This window comes from Vicugna pacos, chromosome 13 (assembly GCF_048564905.1).
Source record: "Vicugna pacos chromosome 13, VicPac4, whole genome shotgun sequence".
Taxonomy (NCBI): Eukaryota; Metazoa; Chordata; class Mammalia; order Artiodactyla; family Camelidae; genus Vicugna; species Vicugna pacos.
In genome coordinates, this window is record NC_132999.1 from 57,812,640 (window position 1) to 57,834,887 (window position 22,248).

Genomic DNA, 22,248 nt, shown 5'->3' on the forward strand with positions numbered 1-22,248 from the left:
TGTATTATTAAGGATTCTATGAAGTATAAAAAAGGAAAATGCTCTCAAGGTGCCAGGCCACAGTTAACGCTCGATTCTCGTTTTGGAGAAAGGAGAAAAATTAAGCTTTTAAAAAAATACATGTTTTCAGCTGGGAAAGCAGTTCATTTAAGCACAATGACAATCGTTGCCCTTTGGAAATAAGACCCACGTCTGTCCTCAGAATGTCCCTGGACTGGGAATATTTCCTTCTTTCCAAAGCCTGCTGAGTCATGCCAGAACCCAGGCACCAGGATCAAGGGAAGGTCTGAGGTTTTGGTGAACTGGGTTGAGGACCCTGGACCGTGGGTTTTGGAGGGGTGGGGTAGGGGTGGGACACTGGTTCTCACAGCTGAGTAGTGACTCAGGGAGTCAGCTGGCAGGTGGAAATGGTAAGGAAGGTGGCAAGCTGTTCTAAGAGAGATGGGGGCTCCCGTGCCCAGTCAGCTCAGCACTGACTGAGCTCAGCTCAACCTTCCTTGTGTCACTTTCTCGAAATCAGTGAGTCTCCATTTTTGTTGCTGTTGTGCTTTTAAAGCCAGGGAATCTTGGGATTAGGAAGGGCAAATGAAATCACTCTGAGCTGTGCCGGGAAATGGGAATCCTGTGCCGCCCCCACCACCTTCTCTACCTACTTCATCCCCCTCTCCCAAGGGGAGGCTCCAGGGACCCTCGGGGATCCAGGGAACACAGTTTGGAAATCACTGTTGAAAAGGACGAAAATGTATGCAAGACAATTTTGCAAATAGTAAAACCCCTTAGAAATCTTGTTACTGTTAGTTTCAAAGTGTCCCTTATTCTCCTGAACATGTCACGTAGTTTGAATGGTAACAGTGATGATACAATACTTCACAGACGAGGAAAACTGAGAGGCGTGGAAAGACAAAGTCAGTTAATCAAAGTTTTCAAGTGACTGAGCTGGGCACAAAACCAGTCTGTGAACCACCGCCTCCCACCGTACAAAACTCCACCCCCCCCTCAACTTTCCTCCCACCGCCACTCCACCCAGAAGAGCCTGTCCAACCTCTGGGCCTTGGGAAACGTTTCGCAGATTAAAGTGCTCTCCCCACAGAGCGGTCCTGATCACAGATGGTGCCTGCACTTCGTTAGTCCATCAGCACTTGTGTCACTCTCTGTGAGGGTAACGGTGGTGGGGTTTGAGAACGGGCCTTGAGGTGCACTTAAGTTCAGCTGAGTGATCTCACAGGATCTCCAGGGTAGGGGAGGGAAAATTCTACACCTGTTTCTCTCTCTGACAGCCTGGGAGAGGCTCAGCTCTAGAGAGGTATGTTTGGATCTGCTCATAAGAAGTTTCTGTAAATGACACATTGAACAGTTGGCTGCAGAAAAATGGGTCTTGAGCTCTGTAGGGGGCAGGAAGTTTACACTCGGCAACTCAGCTGTGCAAAAACAAAACAAAACAAAACAAAACAAAACAAAACAAAACAAAACAAAACAAAGCGTAGCTTTCTTTAAATGCCCTGATCTTGCTCAGAAGGTCTGCACTCCACCGATGGCAGTGATGGATAAAACCTGCATCCTCGCATCTTCCCTGGTGGAGGTGGGTCGGTCTCTTCTAAATGAGGGCATGCCTTTTGGGGTTAACTCAGTCTTCTTTGGATAAGCATTCAGTTTTCCTGCTTCTTCTTCCTGGAGCGTTCTGGCCAGACAGGAGCCTACCCTCCCTCCTGCTTTGGGGATGGTGGTCTGTCTGCTGTCCCCCATGTCTCTGCTGGTTTCCACTCAGGACTGTTGACTTCACCTGGCCCCAAAGGTTCCAGCATTGGGAACTGTGGAGATGAGGCTGGTGTCATCTCATTTTGTGGGTGGTGTGCTGTCACTGATGGCTGATGTCTGTGGTCGATGCTGTCCTGGGTTTGGGCCATGGGGTCCCACCATCTGTGCACCCTGTTCTAATCCCACCAGTTCTCTCAGATGGCCTGGGTGGTTTATTTTGCATGAGTGCATTTTTTTTTTCATGACTGACGGCCCTGGTCCACTCACCTGGACACCTTCTTAGGTCATTTTTAACCTTCTGCCCAAGTAGTACACATGGGGCACGGAGCATCTCTAACGGGGCTGAGGTGGCCCCGTCTGTGCCTGAGCACAGGACCAGCCCTCAACCCTGGGGCTCCTCCACCCTCGCCTGCTGTTTCTAACCCCAGGAAGTGTATCTACTCCTTCTCCTTTCTCTCTCCCTCTCCCACCCCCGTCAGGGGCGAGCCTTCCCGTCCTGTCTGCAGACCTCAGCCCCTTCCTCATTTCCTCTGTCCTCTCTATGCCAGTTTTGCTAACAACTCATGCACTGAATCCAACACATGTGGATTTCTGGGATTTAGAAGACCTTCTCTCTCACAAAGCCTATATTTTGAGACCATTATCTTGAAATAGTGTTAGCCTATTGTGATATTGTGATTTATAATAAGCCTATTGTGATATTGTGATTTATAATAAGAAATGTGTATTTAGTCTTTGTCCCCAGGCCCTGCCACAGGGCTCCTGAAACCCGGGTAAACACCTAAGTGATAGAAGCACCAGGAGCATCTTTTGTCCTAACGAGGCCACTCCGGGGGGGCTCCTGCATGGGGGCTGGTCACCAGAAAGACAAAGCCATCATTAGAAGCTGGGAATTTTCAGCCCCACCCCCACTTCTCCAGAGAGAGGAAAGGGGCTGGAGATGGAGATGACCCATCACACCTCCGTGAGGAAGCCTCCATAAAATCCCAGAGGACAGGGTTCGGAGAGCTTCCAGGTGGCTGAGCACAGCCACGTCCTGGGTGGGTGACACCGCACCCCAACTCCACAGGGACAGAAGCTCCTGTGCTCGGGGCCCTCCAAGACCTCATTCTATGTATTTCCACACCTGGCTGTTCATCTATATCCTTTTATCACATCCTCTACTAAACTGGCACATGTGTTTTCCCCGAGTTCTGTGAGCTGTTCTAGCAAATAATTGAATCACAGGGGGAGGAGGTCACAGGAAGCTCTGATTTGTAGCCAAGACGGACAGAAATGGGGGGGAGCCTGGGGATGTACTTGCAACTGGCATCTGAAGTGGGGGAGTCTCACGGGACTGAGTCCTTAACCTGTGGGATCTCCACGTAGACAGGATGCCCAGCTGGCAGTGCAGAATGGCTTGGTGGGAAAACACCATACATATTTGGTGACCAAGAGGTGTCAGAAGTGAGGGGTTTGGTGTGAGCAGTAAAGGAGATCCAAGTAGGGAAGACCTGTGTTTTTCCTAATACACCTGTGGACTAAACACCCTAAAACTGGAAGTCAAAAGTGGAACAGCAGCTCTTTTCCCCTCTTCGCCTTCCTGTTATAACAATCCTCATCTCCCCCAGAGGTGCTGGGTGCTTCTACTGAAGAGAAGGATGGTAATATTCGGGGAAGCATGAGAAAGGAAAGCAGATTAACATATTTCAAAAAATATTACCCCTGTTACAAGAGCATTAACAGAGCAGTGGTGACCCAGACAGGGAGGGAAGAGGTGTGACTTCTCTGACCGATGTTTCCTGTTTCACACTTGGCACCAGCCTGTGAGAAGGGCAGGAGGAAAACGGAGCCAGTTCAGAGGAAGGAAGTGACACTGGGGGAGGAATGATAACATATATCACCTGGGAGATGGATGAGGTAACTGGCGACGCGTAGCTTCGAGAAAAGAAGACGCAGCAGGGCAAGGAGAGCAGTGCTCAAACACGAGAAAGACTGTCACATGGAAAAGTAAGGGGAGTGTTCTTTGTAGTTCCAAGAACTAGAACTAGAATAAAGGATCAGAATTAGAATGTGGCAGGTCGCCACCAAATGTGAGAAGAATTTTCTAGGAGACTGAGACGTCCTGAGTTGGAATGAGCTGCTCCAGAGAACCAGCGAGTCCTCTTTTACTGGAGGTGTTTCAGAAGCAGGTTGGACTCTGCTGCTAAAACGTGTTCGAGAGCATTTATAAAGGGGTTGATAAGATGACTCTTGAGTTCTCATCCAATCTGTGATGGATTAAAGAGGGCAATTTCTTGACACTCCTTCCATCAGGAGGTGGGTTCTGTGTCCCTTCCTCTCGAATCTGGGTGGGCTTCGTGACAGCTTGAACAACAGAATATGCTAAAAATGATGCTCTACCAGTGTCTAGGCTCATGGTCTAAGAGACTGGCTGCTTCCACCTTGAGTCTCTTGGAACTTTGTTCTAGAAGCCCTAAGCTGCCATGTAAGTAGTCTGTCCTGAAGCTTCCACACCATGAGGAAGCCCAAGATAAGCACATGGAGAGAGACAGAGACTCGGGTCCAGCCCAGGTACCAGACATGAGTGAAGAAGTCTTTACATGACTCCAGCCCCAGCCACAATCTGACTGCAACTTTATGAAAGACCCCAATGAGGACCACCCAGCTGAGCTTGGTCAACCAGCAGAATCTTGAGACATAATAAATGGTTTTAATCCATTATGTTTTGGTTTCTCATGCAATAATAAGATTTAGCCCACAAGCGTTAGAGTCCATAATTCTATTCACTACAAATAAGAGGATGCAGACTTAGTCATAGGTGAGTTTGATGAAATGATCAGAAAGATGTTAGCAAAAACTTTGCCCTATGGCATCTCCCTTGGTGCCCTGCCACGTTGCCCCAAATTACACCAAGAGAAAATCACTTCTGGTCGACAGGTGATCTCTTTCAAGATTTACACAATTTGGTGGGGGGACAAGGACACCTTAAATCTAATCAGCTCTCCTGTACCTTATTGTAAACTGGTCTTCTGGTGACTGACAATAGCCCCAGGGGAGTGAGAGTTTGGTACCTGGAATGACAGAGGGAGTGAGGGATGCATGGAAAAATAAGTCCCACTATGAAACTGGAAAAAGACTGGAGCCAAGAATAGGGAGATAAAAACGGAAAAAGGGACAAAAGATTCATTTACATCTTTGTCTATTTCAATTTGTCAGTTTCATCTGCGGCTGACCAGGAGGGTTCTTTGTGCTCAGCAAACGTTGCAGCTCGCGTGAATACTAAAATATTACTGAAATGTTACTGATGAGGGCAATGACAAAATGTTCCAAGTGTCCAGTGGACTTGGCGCATGGCTGTAACACATATCTACAGATAAGGCCTTGATGCGTCGATACGTGGCTCGCCAACAGCTCGTATGTTAGCAGTGGACCCCAAGGGTTTCCATATATGTCTTCTGCAGACTCTGCTGCAAAGGGAATCTTCTTTTACCCTTTGTTCCCTCAACTGGAGCAGCTGGGCAATGATTGGCTTGTCTGTTCTTAGGCAGAGGAAAAGTGTGGATAATTAAAGAGTCAGTTTTACCTACTCAGGAGAATTTCTACCCTTTCTTGCAAAATGACACTGTCGGGATATTGAAAGCCAGGGAAGGGAAAATGTTTGGGGCATTCCAGGTCGAAACTCGGATTGAGGAAGTGGTACGCTGAGAGGCGATTTAGTAGTGTTGGAGCACAATTAGTAATAATGACAAGGAGGATAGCCGACATGCACTGAGGGCTCACTAGCTTCCAGGTGCCATCCTGCTATAGGAACCGGCCCCCTGCTTTATAACCAGCCTGGGTAGTTTTGCTGCGAATATCACAGCTCTGAGATCCCACAGCCTTGGTCCAAATCCCAGCTCTACAGCTTCTTAGCTGCGATGGGCAAGTCACTTCAACTCTCTCAGCCAGTTTCCCCCTAGGACTGTACCAAGAATTAAGGGAGGTAATGAATATAAAGAGCTTGGCTCAGTGCCAAGCGTAAACATTCAAAAATGTTAGTTACTCTATATGCCATAGTTTGGGTTCTTTATGGATTGAATTGACCTTTGCAGATTGATCTGGTACCCAAACAATATCCAGCGTCATTTTTTTTCCCTATGGGAAATGGCAAACAAAATTATATATCAGCACACTATGGCCCTCGGCCACATCTGGCTTGTTGGCTGTTTGTGAATAACTCCCAAGCTCAGAATAGCATTTGCATTTTTAAATGGTTGAAAAAATCAAAAGAAGCACAATACTTTGTGACATGTGCAAAATGATATGAAATTCAGATTTCAGTGTCCATATAAATAAAGTTTTATTGGAACACAAGCCTGCTCATTGTTTACATACTGTCTACAGCTGCTTTCACCCTGCAATGGCCAATTGAGTAGTTGCAACAGATATGTTACAGTTCATTAGCCTGAAACATTTGCTATCTGGCCCTTTACAGAAAAAGTTTGCCAACCTCTGTTTCAAAATGATAAAAAAGAAACTAACTTCCAAGCAGCATATGAGAACACAGCTTTCGTAACTGGCTATACCACCCTCCTACAGGGGTACTGATACATTTCTCTGCACATTTCTTATTCCAGTACACATCAGTACACAGCCACATGGGACAACCCAGACACTGGGGATTGAACTCAGGACCTCATGCATGCTAAGCACACACTCTACCACTGCGCTATACCCTCCTCCCACCAGCGCTTTCTTAGCTTAGTCCACATGTCTTCTGCTCTGACCCTGAGGTGGCTCTGGGTGCCTCTGCTGGTGACCTGCTATCCAAGGACCGTGACATGTTACGCTGCGTCTGTCCAGCCTGTGACTGTAGGAGAGGATTGGAGATAAGTGTGTTTGGTGGTTGAAAAGGGCTGGCTTTTTCCATATGCTGTTGGGTCTTGAAAGAAATATATGAATATTTTAGCATTTTCTTATAGTAAAAGATTTCCATTTTCCTTATGAGCTCCCTTTGCTAGAGTTTTAAAGAACCTGTCCTCATCACCAAACCAAGCCCAAGAACTATGAATCATACATACGAGAACCAACATGAATAAAACACCTTTAGGTACTGCTCACATTTCTCTCGCCTTCTCACTCTCAGGCTGCTATTAAACTTTAATACACACAAAGTTTGCTGGGTTTTATGGAGTCGAAAAGTGAAGGTACAGTCCTGGCAGACTGACATGCCTGGGGTTAAAATCCATCCAGGTTTGCAGTTACATAAGGAGCAGTTGCCCTAATCACCATAAAAAGGCATTAAAACATACCGTCTACTTGGAAAAAACTAGCACCAAAGACCCTCAAAGCTGAGAAGAGCCTGGTGATCAACTGCTCTGACCCTTTATTTTCAGAGACGAGCAAATTTGGGGTCAGATCAGGGAACGGGCTTCCCCAAGGGCACAGGCCCCTCTGTGGAAAAGCTGGGTCTGGAATGCTGGTCCCTGGCTCCAAGCCCAGGCCTCTCACCCTGCCTCCACGCTTTCTGGGTAACAACACACGGATGCACAGAACTAACATCAAGTAACCCATTCGGATATACGCTTTGAAATTAAAGCGTTGCTTTCCCTTTGCCGTTCGATTTGTCTGCCACCGTGGCATTTTTATCCCATCTCACATGGCAGCGTCCTGCCTGCTTGGGCTCCTGCTCCAACACCATGGACCCTGACCCTTCCTGGGGCTGCCAGCATATTCTGCGCAGCCTCAGGACCATGCGTGGTGCTTACGGCCATTACATTTGTGTGCCATGAGATCTCGCAGCCCATGCTTCTCCTTGCACTGAAGAGAAAGCAAGGGATCAAGGAGGCAGATGGACTGTGCAATGAAATACTAAGCTAAGCAGTGGAGCTATGAGACTAAGCTAAGAAAGTGCCCGCGGGAGGAGGGCATAGCTCAGTACTAGAGCGTGTGCTTAGCATGCAGGAGGTCCTGGGTTCAATCCCCAGGACCTCCATTAAAGTTAATAAATAAAAACCTAATCATCTCCCTCCTAAAACAAACAAACAAAAAAAGAAAGTGCCTGAATGAGCATGAAGGCTGCTGGTTACAGTGTAGGGAAGGGACACTGAGTCTCTCTCTCTCTGTGTGATGATGTGTAACTTTGTAACATTTATAATGTGGAGCCAATCCATCTCCATGTCTATCTGTACGTCTATCTGTGTGTATGTGTGTATCGATATATGTGATTGTGTCTACGTATACATGTATTTGGATATCGCGTCTCTATTTTCCTCTACCACTTCTCAAACAGGACACAGGCTCGCAGCTGGGAGAATCGGCAGGGTGGGGAGTTGGAATTGCCTGCAGGACGTTTCCCTTTTTCACTTTGGTTTGCCAAAGTCACAGAGGTGGATAGTTTTGGGGGAGAGGAGTACCTCTGAGAGAGACGTGAAGTGAGAGAGTTTTGAAAAGACTATTCACAACAGTCTTTGAATAAAAATCTATTCCCTTGGCCCAGAAGCAGAAGAGCATTCTGAGAGTCAGGGGAACCAGCACCTGCTTCCCGGGAGGGCCCAGCCCCAGAGGCGTGGCGAGCACACCAAGGGGCAGGGTGAGATGCTTCCGGCCTCACCACCATCCCCCAACCTCCGTGCGGGGAGTGGGAGCAGCAGCCTCAGACCTGAAGGGACCTGTAGACTGGGATGATGTGTGTCTCCATGGCAACCAGTGTGGTCTGGTGACTCACAGCCCATACATGCTGGGGCGTCAGGGGAAGGATGGGGGGGTGGGGGACCCTCCCAACACCTTGGTGCTGGAGAAAGACCTGTTTGGGTGGGGATGGGGGAGCTCTGAGAACTGTGGCGTGGAATAGCCACAGTTGAAATTAAGCTGCTTGGAAGGAAATAAAAGGATTTGATACTTACTCCACACCTGAGTCTGTGGCCTGTGATTCATTCATTCCTCCTACAGCTGAGAAACAAAAATCTATATTTTTCCCATGAGTTGTCCAATGCCTACTAAGTGTGGTAAAGTAATTGTGGATGCACTAGGTCCTGTTTTGCTGTAGCTACCGCCCAAATTCCATGGCTCACGCAGAAGATGGGCAGTCTGCATCAATACGTATTTGCATTTCTTCTCTTGGACATTTATTAAAACGAGGCTTCAAAACAACATTGAGAATGACTGCATAATCCAAGGCACCAAAGTGGAACATGTCAGAGGCTTAGATTTGCAGGCAAGTCTTCTGAAGAGCTTGTTCCTTGCTACCTTTAATTGCTAGGATCATGGTCAAGTTACAGGAGAGCTAAGGCGACAGCAGCAAGAAGCTCTATCTGCTCGAGTCTTCTAAGTGAGCCCAGTTTTCATTATAAAGAGCAAACCTTTGTAACCAACAAGGCATGTCAGACGTAAATAGGTCTCAGATGGTTTGCTCCTCTAAAGATGGAAAGCAGAACTTATTTTTCTTTAAGTTAGGTCAGTTACAGCCCTCTCACTGGGGAGAACACAGTAGAGATGGGAGAAGCCGTGATTGTATTTGGAGAGAAAAACAGAAAATTGCTTCCTGCTTAATGAATGACGTCTAGGTGGGAGCAGAAGTCTTTGGCAAAGGGAAGGGGACTTCTGTGCAAGCAGGGGTATGAGTTTATTTTTTTCATGTGCCTATGATACTCTTGGTGGAGGAGGCCTGTGTGAAAGATTAGAACTAACAGAGCTCAGTGTACGTGCCTTAACACAAATTTGCATCTACATTAGAAATCTCAAAAATGCACATTCTTTCCAATTTAGCTGCAGTACTCACTGAAATGTGCTGATGTCTACAAACATGAGTTTCTTTTTCTGGCACCCTTTTATCTACTTTAAAAAAATGCAGTTTTTAGCATACATTTGCCAAAAAAAATCAATTCTGATAACCTGAACCATGATGTAGTAATCTGACCCCCAACTGGAGGGTGATGGCAGCCAAATATTCAGTAACCATGCTTCCTCCCTCACAACTTTTAAAGAAAAGTGATGATTCAAAAACAGGCCGACGCCACGTCTGGGCTGGTCTCCCACTGAGAGTAGGTGGTTCTGGGTTCTCAGCTCTCAGCTCAAAGCCAGGTGCTCGGCTGGTGTCTTCCTTGAGCTGTTGCATGGTGTGAACTATGGTTTATCATCTCAGGCAAGAGGTGCCACTAAAGACAGTGCAGTGTTTTGAAAAGGAAGTTTCAAAACACTAATGCTTTGGTAAGAGTTTTTAATCACAAATGGGTGTTGAATTTTATCAAATGCTTTTCCTACACTATGGAGATGATCATGTGATTTTTGTACTTTCTCTTGTGGTTGTGGTGTATCACGTTGATTGATTTGTGTGTGCTGAACCATCCTTGTGCCCCCGGGATGAATCCAGCTTGATCCTGGTGTGTGATTTTTTTCATGTGTTGTTGGTTTCTGTGTGCTAATATTTTGTTGAGAATTTTTGCATCTATGTGTACCAACAATATTGGCCTGTAATTTTCTTTTTTCAGTAGTGTCTCTGTCTGGTTTTGGCATCAGGGTGATGGTGGCTTCATAGAATGGGTTTGAGTTTGAGAAGGATCAGTATCACTTCTTCTTCCAGGACATGGAAACAACTAAATGTCCATCAACAGATGACTGGGTAAAGAAGTTGTGTGTGTGTGTGTGTGTGTGTGTGTGTGTGTGTGTGTAATGGAATATTACTCAGCCATAAAAAGAATAAAGTAATGCCATTTGCAGCAACATGGACAGACCTGGAGATCATCATCATTCTAAGTGGAGTAAGCCAGAAAGAGAAAGAAAAATACCACATGATATCACTTAGATGTGGAATCTAAAAAAAGAAGACACAAATGAACTTATTTACAAAACAGAAATTCTCACCGACATAGAGAAGCTTATGGTTACCAGTGGGGAATAGAGGTGGGGAGGGATAAATTGAGAGTTCAAGATTTGCAGATACCAATTAGTATACATAAAATAGATAAACAGCACAGGCAATTATATTCAATATCTTGTAACCTATAATGAAAAAGAATATGAAAGGGAATATATGTATGTACAAGCGTGACTGAACTATTATGCTACGTACCAGAAATTGACGTAGCTTTGTAAACTGACTATACTTCAATTAAAAAGAAACAAAAAAACCCCAAAAAAACAAAAAACACAAACCCACCACAAATGCTACTTTCTCAGCATGACAAAGCTCACATTTCACTAAAAGACCTGGTCTGACTTAATTCTGAGTTCACCAATCTCAACTTTAGTTTTTTTTTCTTTTCTTCTTTTTTTATCAACAGTTTTCACTTTGGAAAGAGACCATGAAGGAGCTAATTCAAGGACAGTAGGATTCTGAAGGGTTTGGGGACATAAATGTCAAGAGGGTGACATTTCTGTTCAAATATCACATTGGACACATCGAGTGAAAGGGATTTGGCTAAAGCTGTCGCGGGCACCTCTGTAAATGTCAGAGTCCGTGCTGACCAGCGTTTTGGGGGCATCGTCAGAACCCGAGCCCTGGAGACTGGTCTTCATTCCCATTTCTCCTGATGGTGATTGAGATGTGGGCTGCTCTCCCTCCTTTGGCATCAGTGAGCCCCCTCCCTTGCGTGGACTCGCCCACAGGACCTTGTGGCTGGACACTCATTAGCTCATCCCGGATTTGCCTGTGGGCTCTTAGCAAGGGCGGGGAGCACACGGGAAGCAGTTTCTTTTCCTCTCCCCTTCTCCGGGGCAGCCGCTGCACGTGTTTCTCAGCTCCAGCCTCTCCAGCCCCTTCTTTCTGAGAGCGTGACGTCCGAGGGAGAGGAGCCAGGTGACCGGACAGTGTGCATCAGGCTGGGATCTTTCTGCCCCTCTGCTTTGGTTCGGCTCCTTCCCTTTCAGAATACTGTTCGTTTGTAGTGGAGACTGGTTAGGCAGGTGTTCAAACAAAACCAGCTTTGGTCTCGTGCAGAAGAATGGAGGTCTGGAGGGAGCTTTAGAAGGTGATCACAGTTGTTAAGGGTTCAGTTCAATTTCGTACGGCAACTGGGGAAATTCCGGGAGGTGGCTGCACCCGGAGGGAGGGGAACCTCAGCCAAATCGTGCTTATATCTTGCCCAGGCTCTTCTGAGCCTCCTCCCTGGCACCACGGCGATGCTCCTGCTCAGGAAGAGGAACTCTGGCTTTCTGTGCACAGGTGGTTGTCCTGCAAGCTGCTGCTTTTTATAGTGAAGCACGTCAGATCAGTGTGCCTCTCCATCTGCTCCCCTGCTCTCCCCAGGTCCCGGCTGCCCGGCATCCCGCACTCAGCCGCCCCCAGGCTCCTGCAGACTCGGTGCCCGTTTTCCTCTCATTCTCACTGTCCTTCCCTCCTGCTCCTGCTGGTTACCGATGTCGTGGTGTTTCATTCCTTCAGTCTTGGTCTGTCCATCTCCTCCATCAGGTTGGGGCCACTGGTGGGAAGAAACCATGTGGACCGTGCTGTGGTCATCTCCATCCCAGTGTTTCCAGCCTGGCCGCACCCAGTCCATAGTGCCGTCTGTGGGATGAACAGATGCCAGGCGTGGACACCACTGGACCTTGTGTCATCCATGGGCCATACTGGCAGCACCATCTGAAGTTCTCTAACTCCACCTTGTCTTCTTGTCATGAGGCCGTATGTATCCCTTTGTCCTCTTTTGCCCCAATTGCAAGGTGTCTTCCCATCACCACCTGTACCACGACAGGGGATCCACCTGTGTCAGACACCTGGGACCATGGGAAGCACCCCTGGCATCCATGCTGTCCTGCGGCCCTGCCGGTATCTGGGAGCAATCCCTGGCTCCAGCGTCACGCTTGGCACAAGGAATCCTTTGAGGCTGTCCAGGCCCACCCAGCCCTCGCTCAGACATTCCTCCTGCTGAGTCATGCCGGACGCAGGGGACTCCAGGGTCTTCCTGCCTCTCTGAGGCCCCTCTGTGGGCTGGTGTGCCCCCAACTCTCTGAGGCTCTTGAAGTAACACAAGGTGGAGCAGCCCTGATCGGGAACCACAGGCACCCACATGGTCCCTTCTTTCTTCCTTTGGACGGGAGGATGTTAGCCATCTAGGCTTCCTTATCTTCTGTCTTGTGCCCTGGCTTAGGCTTTTGAGAGTCAAAGGTCAGAAATGGGCCTGGCTCTGCCCCAGGTCAGCTTTCCCGGGGTTACTGAATGCTACAGGGTCAGGAAAGCCTGGAAGAGGGGCAAAGCCTCAACTGACGACAGATGCCCACAGGGGCATCCAGCACTCGGCACCCTCACGTCCCTGCTGTTTCCGCTGCTTTTCTCAACACCTGCTTTTTGCCTCCTTTCTTCTGTGGCTGTCATGCTTCCAGCATTTCCTCCCAAAGAACTGGTCTTTGAGGCCATTTAAAGCAAAGCAGATGTCTCCTTTTTTTCCAAACTTCAAAACCACGCCTCCACCATATGCATCGCGCCCCCTCCCACCCCCACCCTTCTTCAAGGAGTTCAATTTGAGCTGCTGTAGCCAGGGGCTGTTTCTTTGACTCTACACACTTTTCGTTTTTATTATTTAAAAATAAAATTAATTCCCAGTTATTTAGAACATAGCAAGTGAGAGCTGAATGGGACCCAGAGACTCAGCTTATTTCTAATCTTCTTCACCCTTGTCCCTCCTCTCCATTTTGTGGCTAAGAAAATGCTACTCAGAGGGAAGGGAGAAAGTACCACGTCTCTATAGAGTCCCGAGAGCAAAAGATCACAGAAGGCGGGGCTCTGCACAGATGGTGTTTTACTTCCATGCCAAAATTGTTTAGCAATTTCAGTTTCAGTATGTTGCTGCAGATTTACAGCATGAAAGCACCTGCCTTGGCTCTCAAAATATTAATTACTAGCATTTACTGAACCCCTGGTTTCCCTAGCAGTGGGTAGAGCGCTCAAGATAAAGTATCTCTGTGGATCCTCCCAATAATCCCATTTTACTGATGAGGAAACTGAGGCTTGCCCAAGGACAGGCAATATGCACATGCTGGAGCCAGGACTCCAGACCTGGTCTCTGTGACTTCAGGGCTGGAGTTGTCACCAGCTACCTCACACAACAGGACCGCCCTGATCAGCCCAGATGTGGTAGATCGAGAGATGAGAGTCAATCATCTCTTCCTTGGCAAATCCATCTCTCGGGACACTAATAAGCTCACATTGCGAACACCTTCTTAACTATTCCTTTAAAAAATACCTGCAAATGATTCCAGTTAGATGGAGCACAGCTCTCTGACAGTCACAGATATTTACAGCCCCAAGGCCAGAGCAGCTACTTGGCTTCTCAAGGTCTTACAGGCAGTCAGTGGCAGGTCTTGGACCTGAATCCAGGACTCTGATTCCCAAGGAGAGTGAGTTAAAGAGCATGAAATCACCCGTCACCAGTTCTGGAACACACAGTAGGTGTTTGGCCAAGTCCACTTCACCTCCTCCTCTCTTTTTCCCTTGCGTTGTTCCCAAGGGCGGAGCACACGCTCACAGCTAAGGCAATCTACATTCTCCACATTGGTTGATGGCAATGAAAAAACGTGAAGCCATCCATCCACTTTGCTGCTGTTGAAAAACAGTCATTGGATGATGTTCCCCTTGGCAGCTGTCTGGGCCACGTATCTAGGCAGCAGCCAGTTCCAAAGAACTGCCCTTTAAAAAGAGATTAGAATTGCACATCCACTGTGTATGAGCTGGGAGATAAACTAATGTTCTTTTCTACCCAAATATTTCCAGCTTTTGCTTTAAGGTATTTTTCATTATTGGAGCCCAACACGTTCTATATGCAGAGCTGGAAGAGCTTAAGCTCATACTGTGAACCACAAACTGCCTGAAGGCGTCGGTTCCAGATTTCTCAGCATCACTTGTGGTTCATGCATTAGCCTTTTGGTTGCAAATGACTCAGACTGAGCAAATAATAACAAGGGGTTTTTTATTGGCTCATCATTGAAAAGTCTGGAGGTAAGTTAGCTTCAGGTATGGCTGGATCTAGGGGCTCCAACAACATCATTCTCGCCTCTCTCTCACTGTCTTTTTGCCCTACTATCTTCCGTGTTGGCTTTGCTCTCATGCAAGCTCTCCCATGTGGTGGCGTGGTGAGCACTACCTGCAGCAGCAACATGCTGACTTTCTACCAGCCAGGCAACTCCTACAGAAAAAGGCTCTGCTTCTGAACAGCTTGCATAAAGTCACAGATGGAGTCCCATTGGCCTGACTTGGATCACACGCTCACCTCTGAACCAATCACTATGACCAGGGGAATGGAGAACACTGATTGGTCAGGCCTAGGTCATGTGCCTCTCCCTGGATCCAAGTGGTGGGGTGGGTTCGCCAAAACCACTATGACCTGCTGGTGAGCACGGATGGTTCCCTCAAGTAAAACTGCAATTAGATCCTTACTTCTAAGATAATACAGATGAATCCAAAAAAGAAGAGTCACATGCAGACATCCAAGGGGATAGAAAGAAGAGGAAGCCTAGTTCCGGTTAAGGAAATGGAGCTGTGGGCGGAAAAGTTAAAGAACTAAGAGGTAAGGGCTGGTTCGTTCCATTTCTTTGGAAATACGACGGTAAGACAGCATGGCATGCGTCCTGGAGGAGCTTATAGGTGGGAACAGTCAGAGCTGCAAACCTATACAAGAAACTACCTCAACACAACAAAATTGCTTTAACGTCTCGTTGGCCCTTTATTCAGCCAACGTTGACAGTCCCCTGTGTGCGCAGGTGCTGTTCAGGCCTTAGGGACACAGCACTGAAGGCAGGAGAAGGCGGACACAGTTCCTGCTCATGGGCTTACGTGCTAGTTGGCAGAGAAAGGAAACAAACACGTGACCCTGCTCATGAGCAGAAGCGCTTCCCACGTGCGTGGCAACTGCCTGGAAGGAAAGTAGAGCAGGGCGATGTGTCATAGCGTGACTGGAGGTGGGAGTGGGGGGCCCTTTGGACAGACAGTCAGAGAAGACATCAAGAGGAGGTAGCAGCTGAGACGTAAGAATAAACAGGCAAGAAGATCCCACGGAGAGGAGGGCTCCAGGAAAAGGCCCCGAGGCAGGAACAGACGTGGTGTGGCTGAGGATCAGACAGCGGGTCAGCGGGCTGGAGCACAGGGAGAGAGGGGGCAGCAGAACCCAGGGACAGAGCGGGGCAGGAGCCAGGTCCTATCCTGAGGGTGCCCCGTCTGAATGTCCCGACCGCCTTATTTACGGGCAGGTCTTGTTCCTACGTGCAGTGGGAGTGAGGACCGGCTCCGTGTCTGATTCCTACGAGGACATGTCTGCCCCCACCTCTCCCACAGCGTTCACACTGCCTGGCATCTATCAGACATTCCTTGAGTATCTCCTGCAGTCAGAGAGTGTGACCCAGCAGAAAGGACTGGACTAGAATCCTGGTTCTGCCACTTTGTAGCTACGGAGCGTTGGACAAGTCACTTAAACTCACTGGCGCTCTCACGCGAAGGTAGGATAATATGGGTCTCTCAGGGTGTTTAAAATAGCAAGACCATGTGGGAGAGCGTTCAGAGTGCAAGTTCTTTCATTAAATGATAGTTTTTCACCCTGATTTCATTGGCAAGAATGGGAATTATGGCCTAGTGTCAGGTGGGTTTGATGAAAAAATCTGCCTTCCTAATTTTTCATTCTCGAAGTCCCATGGGGATAACGGATTTTGGAAATGGAGCACAGGGTGGAATAAAAAGGATTAACAGACGGTAAGAAGAACAGAGTGGTGTGGGATACAGGTGAGTGATGACCACAGCACAAGAACAATTGCAACTTCTTTAGCTCACATTGTGAGCCAAGGATGGGCTCAGCCTTTCTGGAACGTCATCTGATATAAGCCAGCAACGTAAACCGATGGCCCTAATCCAGCATCATCCCTATCAGACAGGTTGGTTTATTAGTCCCATTTTTGTGAATGAGATTCAGGAAGGAGGCACAGGAAGATGAAGTCACCTGTCCAGACCAAATACCTAGTAAGTGGTTGGCCCTTCTGCTACCCTGACGCCCTAGGTGGAATTGTTAATACAGGCACAAATTCTTGCACTATTTTTGCTTTTTTGGGATGGGGAGGGAGTCAGATGGCTCTTACTCCTCAAAAATCCCAATGTCCCCCAGCTTCAAATGGTTAACTATGTAGCATCTTCAAATGAGGAAATTAATACTGAACCTCAAAAAAAATTTTTTTAAGAAATTAGGAAACCAAGAGTGGTTTCCTAATTGTAGCAACCTACTGCATTAACGCTGAAAAACTCGTTTACAATTCAGCTATTAAATGGCAAACCATTACCACCATTTTTATTGCTTTATATTCCCTAACAAATTTATTATGTAATTACGCTGCATAACAGTATCATTTTAGGATGTAAAGTTGAAATAAGGTTCCTATTTTAAAATGCTTACTATTATATGTTTTCAATATCTAGTTTATATAAAATATCCAGTGTTGAGAATGAAGTTTTTCTCTTGTTCACTGGGGCTCCATAAATAGGTTTCATGAATCCGATTCCCTTTTTTGCCCTCCCCCACACACCAGAGAGAAGGAGATGCTGGACCCAGAGGTTGCCCATTCTGCAGCTTGGCAACTCATTAGTCGAAAACACTGGGGGATTATGAAAATGGCTACTCTTCCCAGCCACCCAGTGAGTCTGGGCCCAGGTTTAAACAGACGGAAATCAACAAAAGAATAGGGATTTATGTGTAACTTGAACAATTTCTCCCTGATACTGCTCTTGGCTGTGGGAGCCAGAGAATTCTCCCAGACAAGGACTGGAGGTGGGGCGGGCAGCTGCCAGCACCGAGGCAGGAGACCGTAGGACATGCAATACCCCGAGGAGAAGCCAGCTCACACCCATCTTCCCTCTCCTAAAGGCAGAAGAAATTGGACCTGTTTCCAAGGGAAAGGGGCAAAGGAGTGAGCCTGGAGACGTGCCCGAGGAGGCCGTGTTTCATATCGCTGTGGGTAGCAAGACAGGGGAATCAAATTGTAAAGAGATCTTTTCTAAGTAAACGCCATCACGTGTGATATTTCGTTGTTTTTTTTTTTTTTTTTTTTTTTTTGTGGCTCAGGCTGATTAGGAAGACAACCCAGGGAGGGGCTGCATTCCACACCCGCCTGCTTTTCAGTCCCAAGAAAGAAAGGAAGGCTGCTTCTCTCAGCGGGAGGAGAGTCTGCCTGATTACCGACAGAAGGTGACACTGGAGAGTACCGTCTCAGTTGTCAGATCTGAATAAACTTGTACCTCTTTGCAAATACTCCCATGAATAGGCTCTGTCTCAATTTCTCTCATAAACTCAGCTGGGGAGATCTGGGCAGAGAACTGTGGTGCCGGAGGAAGAGGCCCTGTGACCTTGGGTGCGAACCTGCCCTTCTTTGGGGATGTCTTCTTGCCTGTGAAATTAGGGGGCTGGGGGCGCCTGGGTGCTTGGCGTACCTTTCTCAAGTCAGAGATTCACAGCTTGCTGACAGCCCCATGTCCTGAGGCTCCCTATGCCGCCTATTTCAGGGGTTCTCAAATGGGGGTTCCTAATGCCACCCAGGGCACACGTGGCCACGTCTGAAGACATTTTTGTTGTACAGAGTGCGACTAGCATCCTGTGCGTAAAGGCCAGGGATGCTGCTGAACATCCTCGAAGGCACAGAACAGCCCCCACGACAGAGAATGATCTGGCCCCAAAGGTCAGCAGCGCTGAGGCTGAGACACACTGCCTTAAGCCCTCAGTTAGACATAAACTCACATCACCCTCTCAGTGCACAGGCAGCCAGCAAGGTCCTGGGTAAACTTCCCCCTCAAGTCCCCCGAACACACAGTAGATCATCCTAAGTGCTATGTCTGTGTGACTTCCCAGCGAGAAAGACACTCCATGAGCCTGGTGGCGTCTGAGATGAAAAGCTGACGTTCATGTGTATTTGCAGCAGTAGGGGGAGAACAGCAGAGTACACTTTGGGTTTTCTCCGGGAGGAAGCGGCTGTCTGACCGCCCTTGCCGCCCCTCTGAAACATTTTTCCGTGGCCTCCCCCAGCTGCCTGAGGCATGCAGAGAGGATAAGCAGCTTTGCTTCGGTCTTCAGAATTCTAGTGTTTAAACTAATGTATTTATTTATGCTGAATGCAGCCTTCCACCCAGAACATTATGAATTTTCCTTCAGGAGCCGGGAGTGAAATCAGCCTCCCCAGTCCGGCTTTTAAAATGTGATTGTTGGAGCCACTGGTTTCCACTCCCTCCGTTAACAAGACCTGGCTTTGTGGATCACTTAATATTTATCCAAAATATTTGATACAAATATAATGACATAATTACTCAGTCCCTTAGCCCGACATGGTTGCATAAGCACCTACCAGCTTTGAAAATCTACATTTCTCAGAATATGTTGTCAGTTAGTCTAATGTATTCTGGGGCATAGATTTCTTGCCAAAATAATTCTGCCCGGAGAATGATAAATGTGTTGTGATTATTTCTTCAGCTTTTGTGAAAGCATACAGTAGGGACAGTGTCTTGAAAGCGACACACAGACCAGAGGAAGACAGTGCTTCTTTGTTTGGTTCTGCCATATTTAGCATTCGTTCCCTAAATTCTTTCCCCAAACTCTCTTTTACTAGTTTCTGCTCCCTGAAGTGATTGGTGCTGGCAGTGGAAGGCTGTGTTCAGCTAATAAGTTCTTCTTGGCTCCAGTACGTGTCTCTGTTAGTTAAGCCCCCAAGAACTTAATGAACTGTTGTGTCTCTCCTGGGTAAAGGTCATTGTAACTCAGGTTTTAAAGTAAGCTCATCTTTCAAAACTGGCTTGACAAACGGAAAAACCCAGAGTCCCAGATGCCTGCTATTTCTGGCTTCTTCCAGAGAGAATGGAAATGCATATCCCATGCAGCACAGAAACTGGGATTCCCCCAAAGAACTCTAAAGTCTCTGCTGGACTGAAAATGGAAACAGCCCACTGGTGGAGCTGTTAGCCAAGGCTCTAGAATTATGGGGCATCACCAAAGACCACCCAAATCACCATGTGTCTTGACCACCAAAGAGACCTCTTGGGCTAGTTAGGTCAACTTGAACATTTCAGAAGTGTCTTTCAGCACAAAAAGCAGATGATGGTCTGTTCCAGAAGCAGAGTCATCCTTGATTCTCCGGTTTCCCTCCCTCCACCCCTCCCCATCCATTACATCTGCGGGCTCTCCTGAGTTAGTCCACTTCGCTCTGACCCCACGGCTATGCGAATCCAAGCCACCATCCATCTTTTGCCTGAACGTCCACAGTAACTCTCTCCCACTTCTTCTTTGGCACCACCACAGTCCATTTTCCACACAGCAGCCAGAATAATCTTTGAAGAGTGTGACTCAGTTCATGTCACTCCTGGCTTAAAGCCCTACGGCGACTTTCTATTGCTCTTAGAATCGATTCCTGAAGGCTCACTATGTAGGGTGGCCTGAGGTAGCAAACAAAAATACAGAGGCCCAGTTGCATCTGAATTTCAGATAAACAATGAATACCATTTTTTTTTAAGTCCAAGTATGTCCCAGGCAATACTGGGGACATACTTACACCAAAAAAAGATCTGTGGTTTATCCAACACGCAGTGTAACTGGATGTCCTGCATATTTTTTGTCCGCCCTACTTACCAGACTTCCTATGGCCTGGCGTCTGCCTACTTCTCCAACTTCATCTCACCCGCCCCCGTCCTCTCTCTCACCCCAGCAACACGAGCCTCCGATACTTCAAGTCTTTCGAGCTTCTGGGCCTTTGTACTGATGTCTGCCTCTGCCTGGAATGTTCTATCTTCAGCTTTTTGTGTGGCTTTCTCCTTTTCATTTTTCAGATCTCAGCTCAAACACCCCTCTTTAGAAGAGCCTTTCTTGACCACTCTATCCAAAAAGGTCCCCTTCCTCATCCCTCAGAGCTCCTTATCATATCATATTGTTGTATTTTCTTTATAAGGTGAGCATACATTTACTTTTCATCTGCTTGCTTGCTTTTTGCCTGCCTTTTCTGGGGAAGAGGAGGAGGGCTTTGTCAGTCTTGTCCAAGAGTCTGAAACAGGCGTGGTGCATGGCAGAAGCTCAGGGAATAATTTGGGAACGAGTGAATGAACTTGTGCTCATCCTTTCACTCTTAGGCTAAAATCCCGTCTTTTCCATGGCCTACAAGGCTCCTTGTCTTTCGTTTTGGTATCATCTCAGATGAAGCCTTTGCTATGGAAGTCTGGGACATGTAAAGCTCCTGGCGGTTTCAGCCAACTGCCCCCACCGTGGACAAACCACATTAGCTGGTGGAAAGATCTGGGCCCGAATCTCAGCTTTGACTTTGGCTGAGTCACTTCCTCTCTGAGCCTAGATTTCCTTATTTATATTATAGGGATATCCAGACCTCGGGAATGCAGTGGAAAATTAAACGCAGTAATATGTGTAAGCCACCAGTATGGGGCCTGGTATACAGTCGGCCCTTAATAAGTAGATGTTGAATTTGCCCATTGCAAAGGGCTGTCTCAAACACCTTGGGGTACATTGTGCTTCAGAGGCTGTTAAAAACCCTCCACGTACTGCAGAATCTCCTGCTAACACTAGGCACCTCTCCTTCCTCTCTGCCTGGATAACCTGTTGTCTGTTATCCTGGCACCAAATTGCCACCAGTTCCAATAAACCCTTGGCCCTGTTTATAGCAATGTGTTGTCTTGCTTTCTTAGAGGACGGAATAGGCAGGTGTTGATCCCTGAGAGACCTTCTCTGGTCTCCTGCTTGCACCCAGGTTGCTAACCCATTCCTGTCTGATCAGGTGCTGCTCCTTAAATATCCTCCAGGCTGGATCTGCTACAGATGTTGCCGTTGCCATGGTAACTCTTATGGCCAAGATTTTCTCAAACTATGAAGGGAGAGCAGCAGAGGTCCAAAGAGCAAATATAATTACTCTTGCACTGGGCTTCAGATGCTCCACGTAAATGATGGAGGATGCATACCTGGACACTTGGGTCCTCTAACCCTCTTCTTATGATAACCACCAGCATTATATGGACTCGTTGGCTAAGGGACAGAACTTCCATCGAAACCAGCCCATTCACTAAGTTATTGTTACGCTGTGGTCAAATATTATTATTGATCTTTCAGGAATTTTCTTTTCAGCTTTGAAATTGCTTTAATAAAGTCTTAAAGAACATTTTATTATGTTTATTATGATAATTTTAACTCTGGTGTGGCTATTTTAATACATGCCCAGAAATTCTAGCCCTTTCACTGATTTCCAAAAAGCCTTGCTTGCACGTGTTCTTGGAGTCCTGACTGTCATGGAAACTTGACTACCCTGAGGCCACCATGCTGTGAGGAAGCCCAACCCCCCTGGAAAGATCACAGGTAGATGCTTCAGCTGAGGTCCCAGTCAACAGCTAGCGCTAGTCATCAGACACGTGGCATCTCTGGATGTCTCCACCCCCAGTCACTGAATCACCAAACCGCAAGTCACCTCCAGATGTTGCATCTTCCCACCTGGGACATCATGAAGCTGAGACAAGATGCCTTGCCTGTATTCCTGATTCCTAGAACCTGTGAGCCTAGTTAAAAAGATCCGTTGAAGCCACTAAATCTGGGG

At 47.3% G+C, this 22,248-nt stretch overlaps 1 protein-coding gene and 2 long non-coding RNA genes across 4 annotated transcripts in view; 1 reads left to right on the top strand and 2 right to left on the bottom strand.

The window, feature by feature from the left end:
* Positions 1 to 22,248, bottom strand: part of KAZN (kazrin, periplakin interacting protein) — a 993,570-nt gene that overhangs the window by 460,637 nt on the left and 510,685 nt on the right. The window lies entirely within an intron of this gene.
* On the bottom strand, positions 3,434 to 3,729 carry LOC140700980 (uncharacterized). Its single transcript, XR_012079748.1, has 2 exons — positions 3,639 to 3,729; positions 3,434 to 3,558 (listed from the first exon to the last, which is right to left on the bottom strand). It is a non-coding gene; the product is annotated as an uncharacterized lncRNA (long non-coding RNA).
* Positions 3,848 to 4,458, top strand: LOC140700981 (uncharacterized). The gene is made up of 2 exons (XR_012079749.1): positions 3,848 to 4,053; positions 4,141 to 4,458. It is a non-coding gene; the product is annotated as an uncharacterized lncRNA (long non-coding RNA).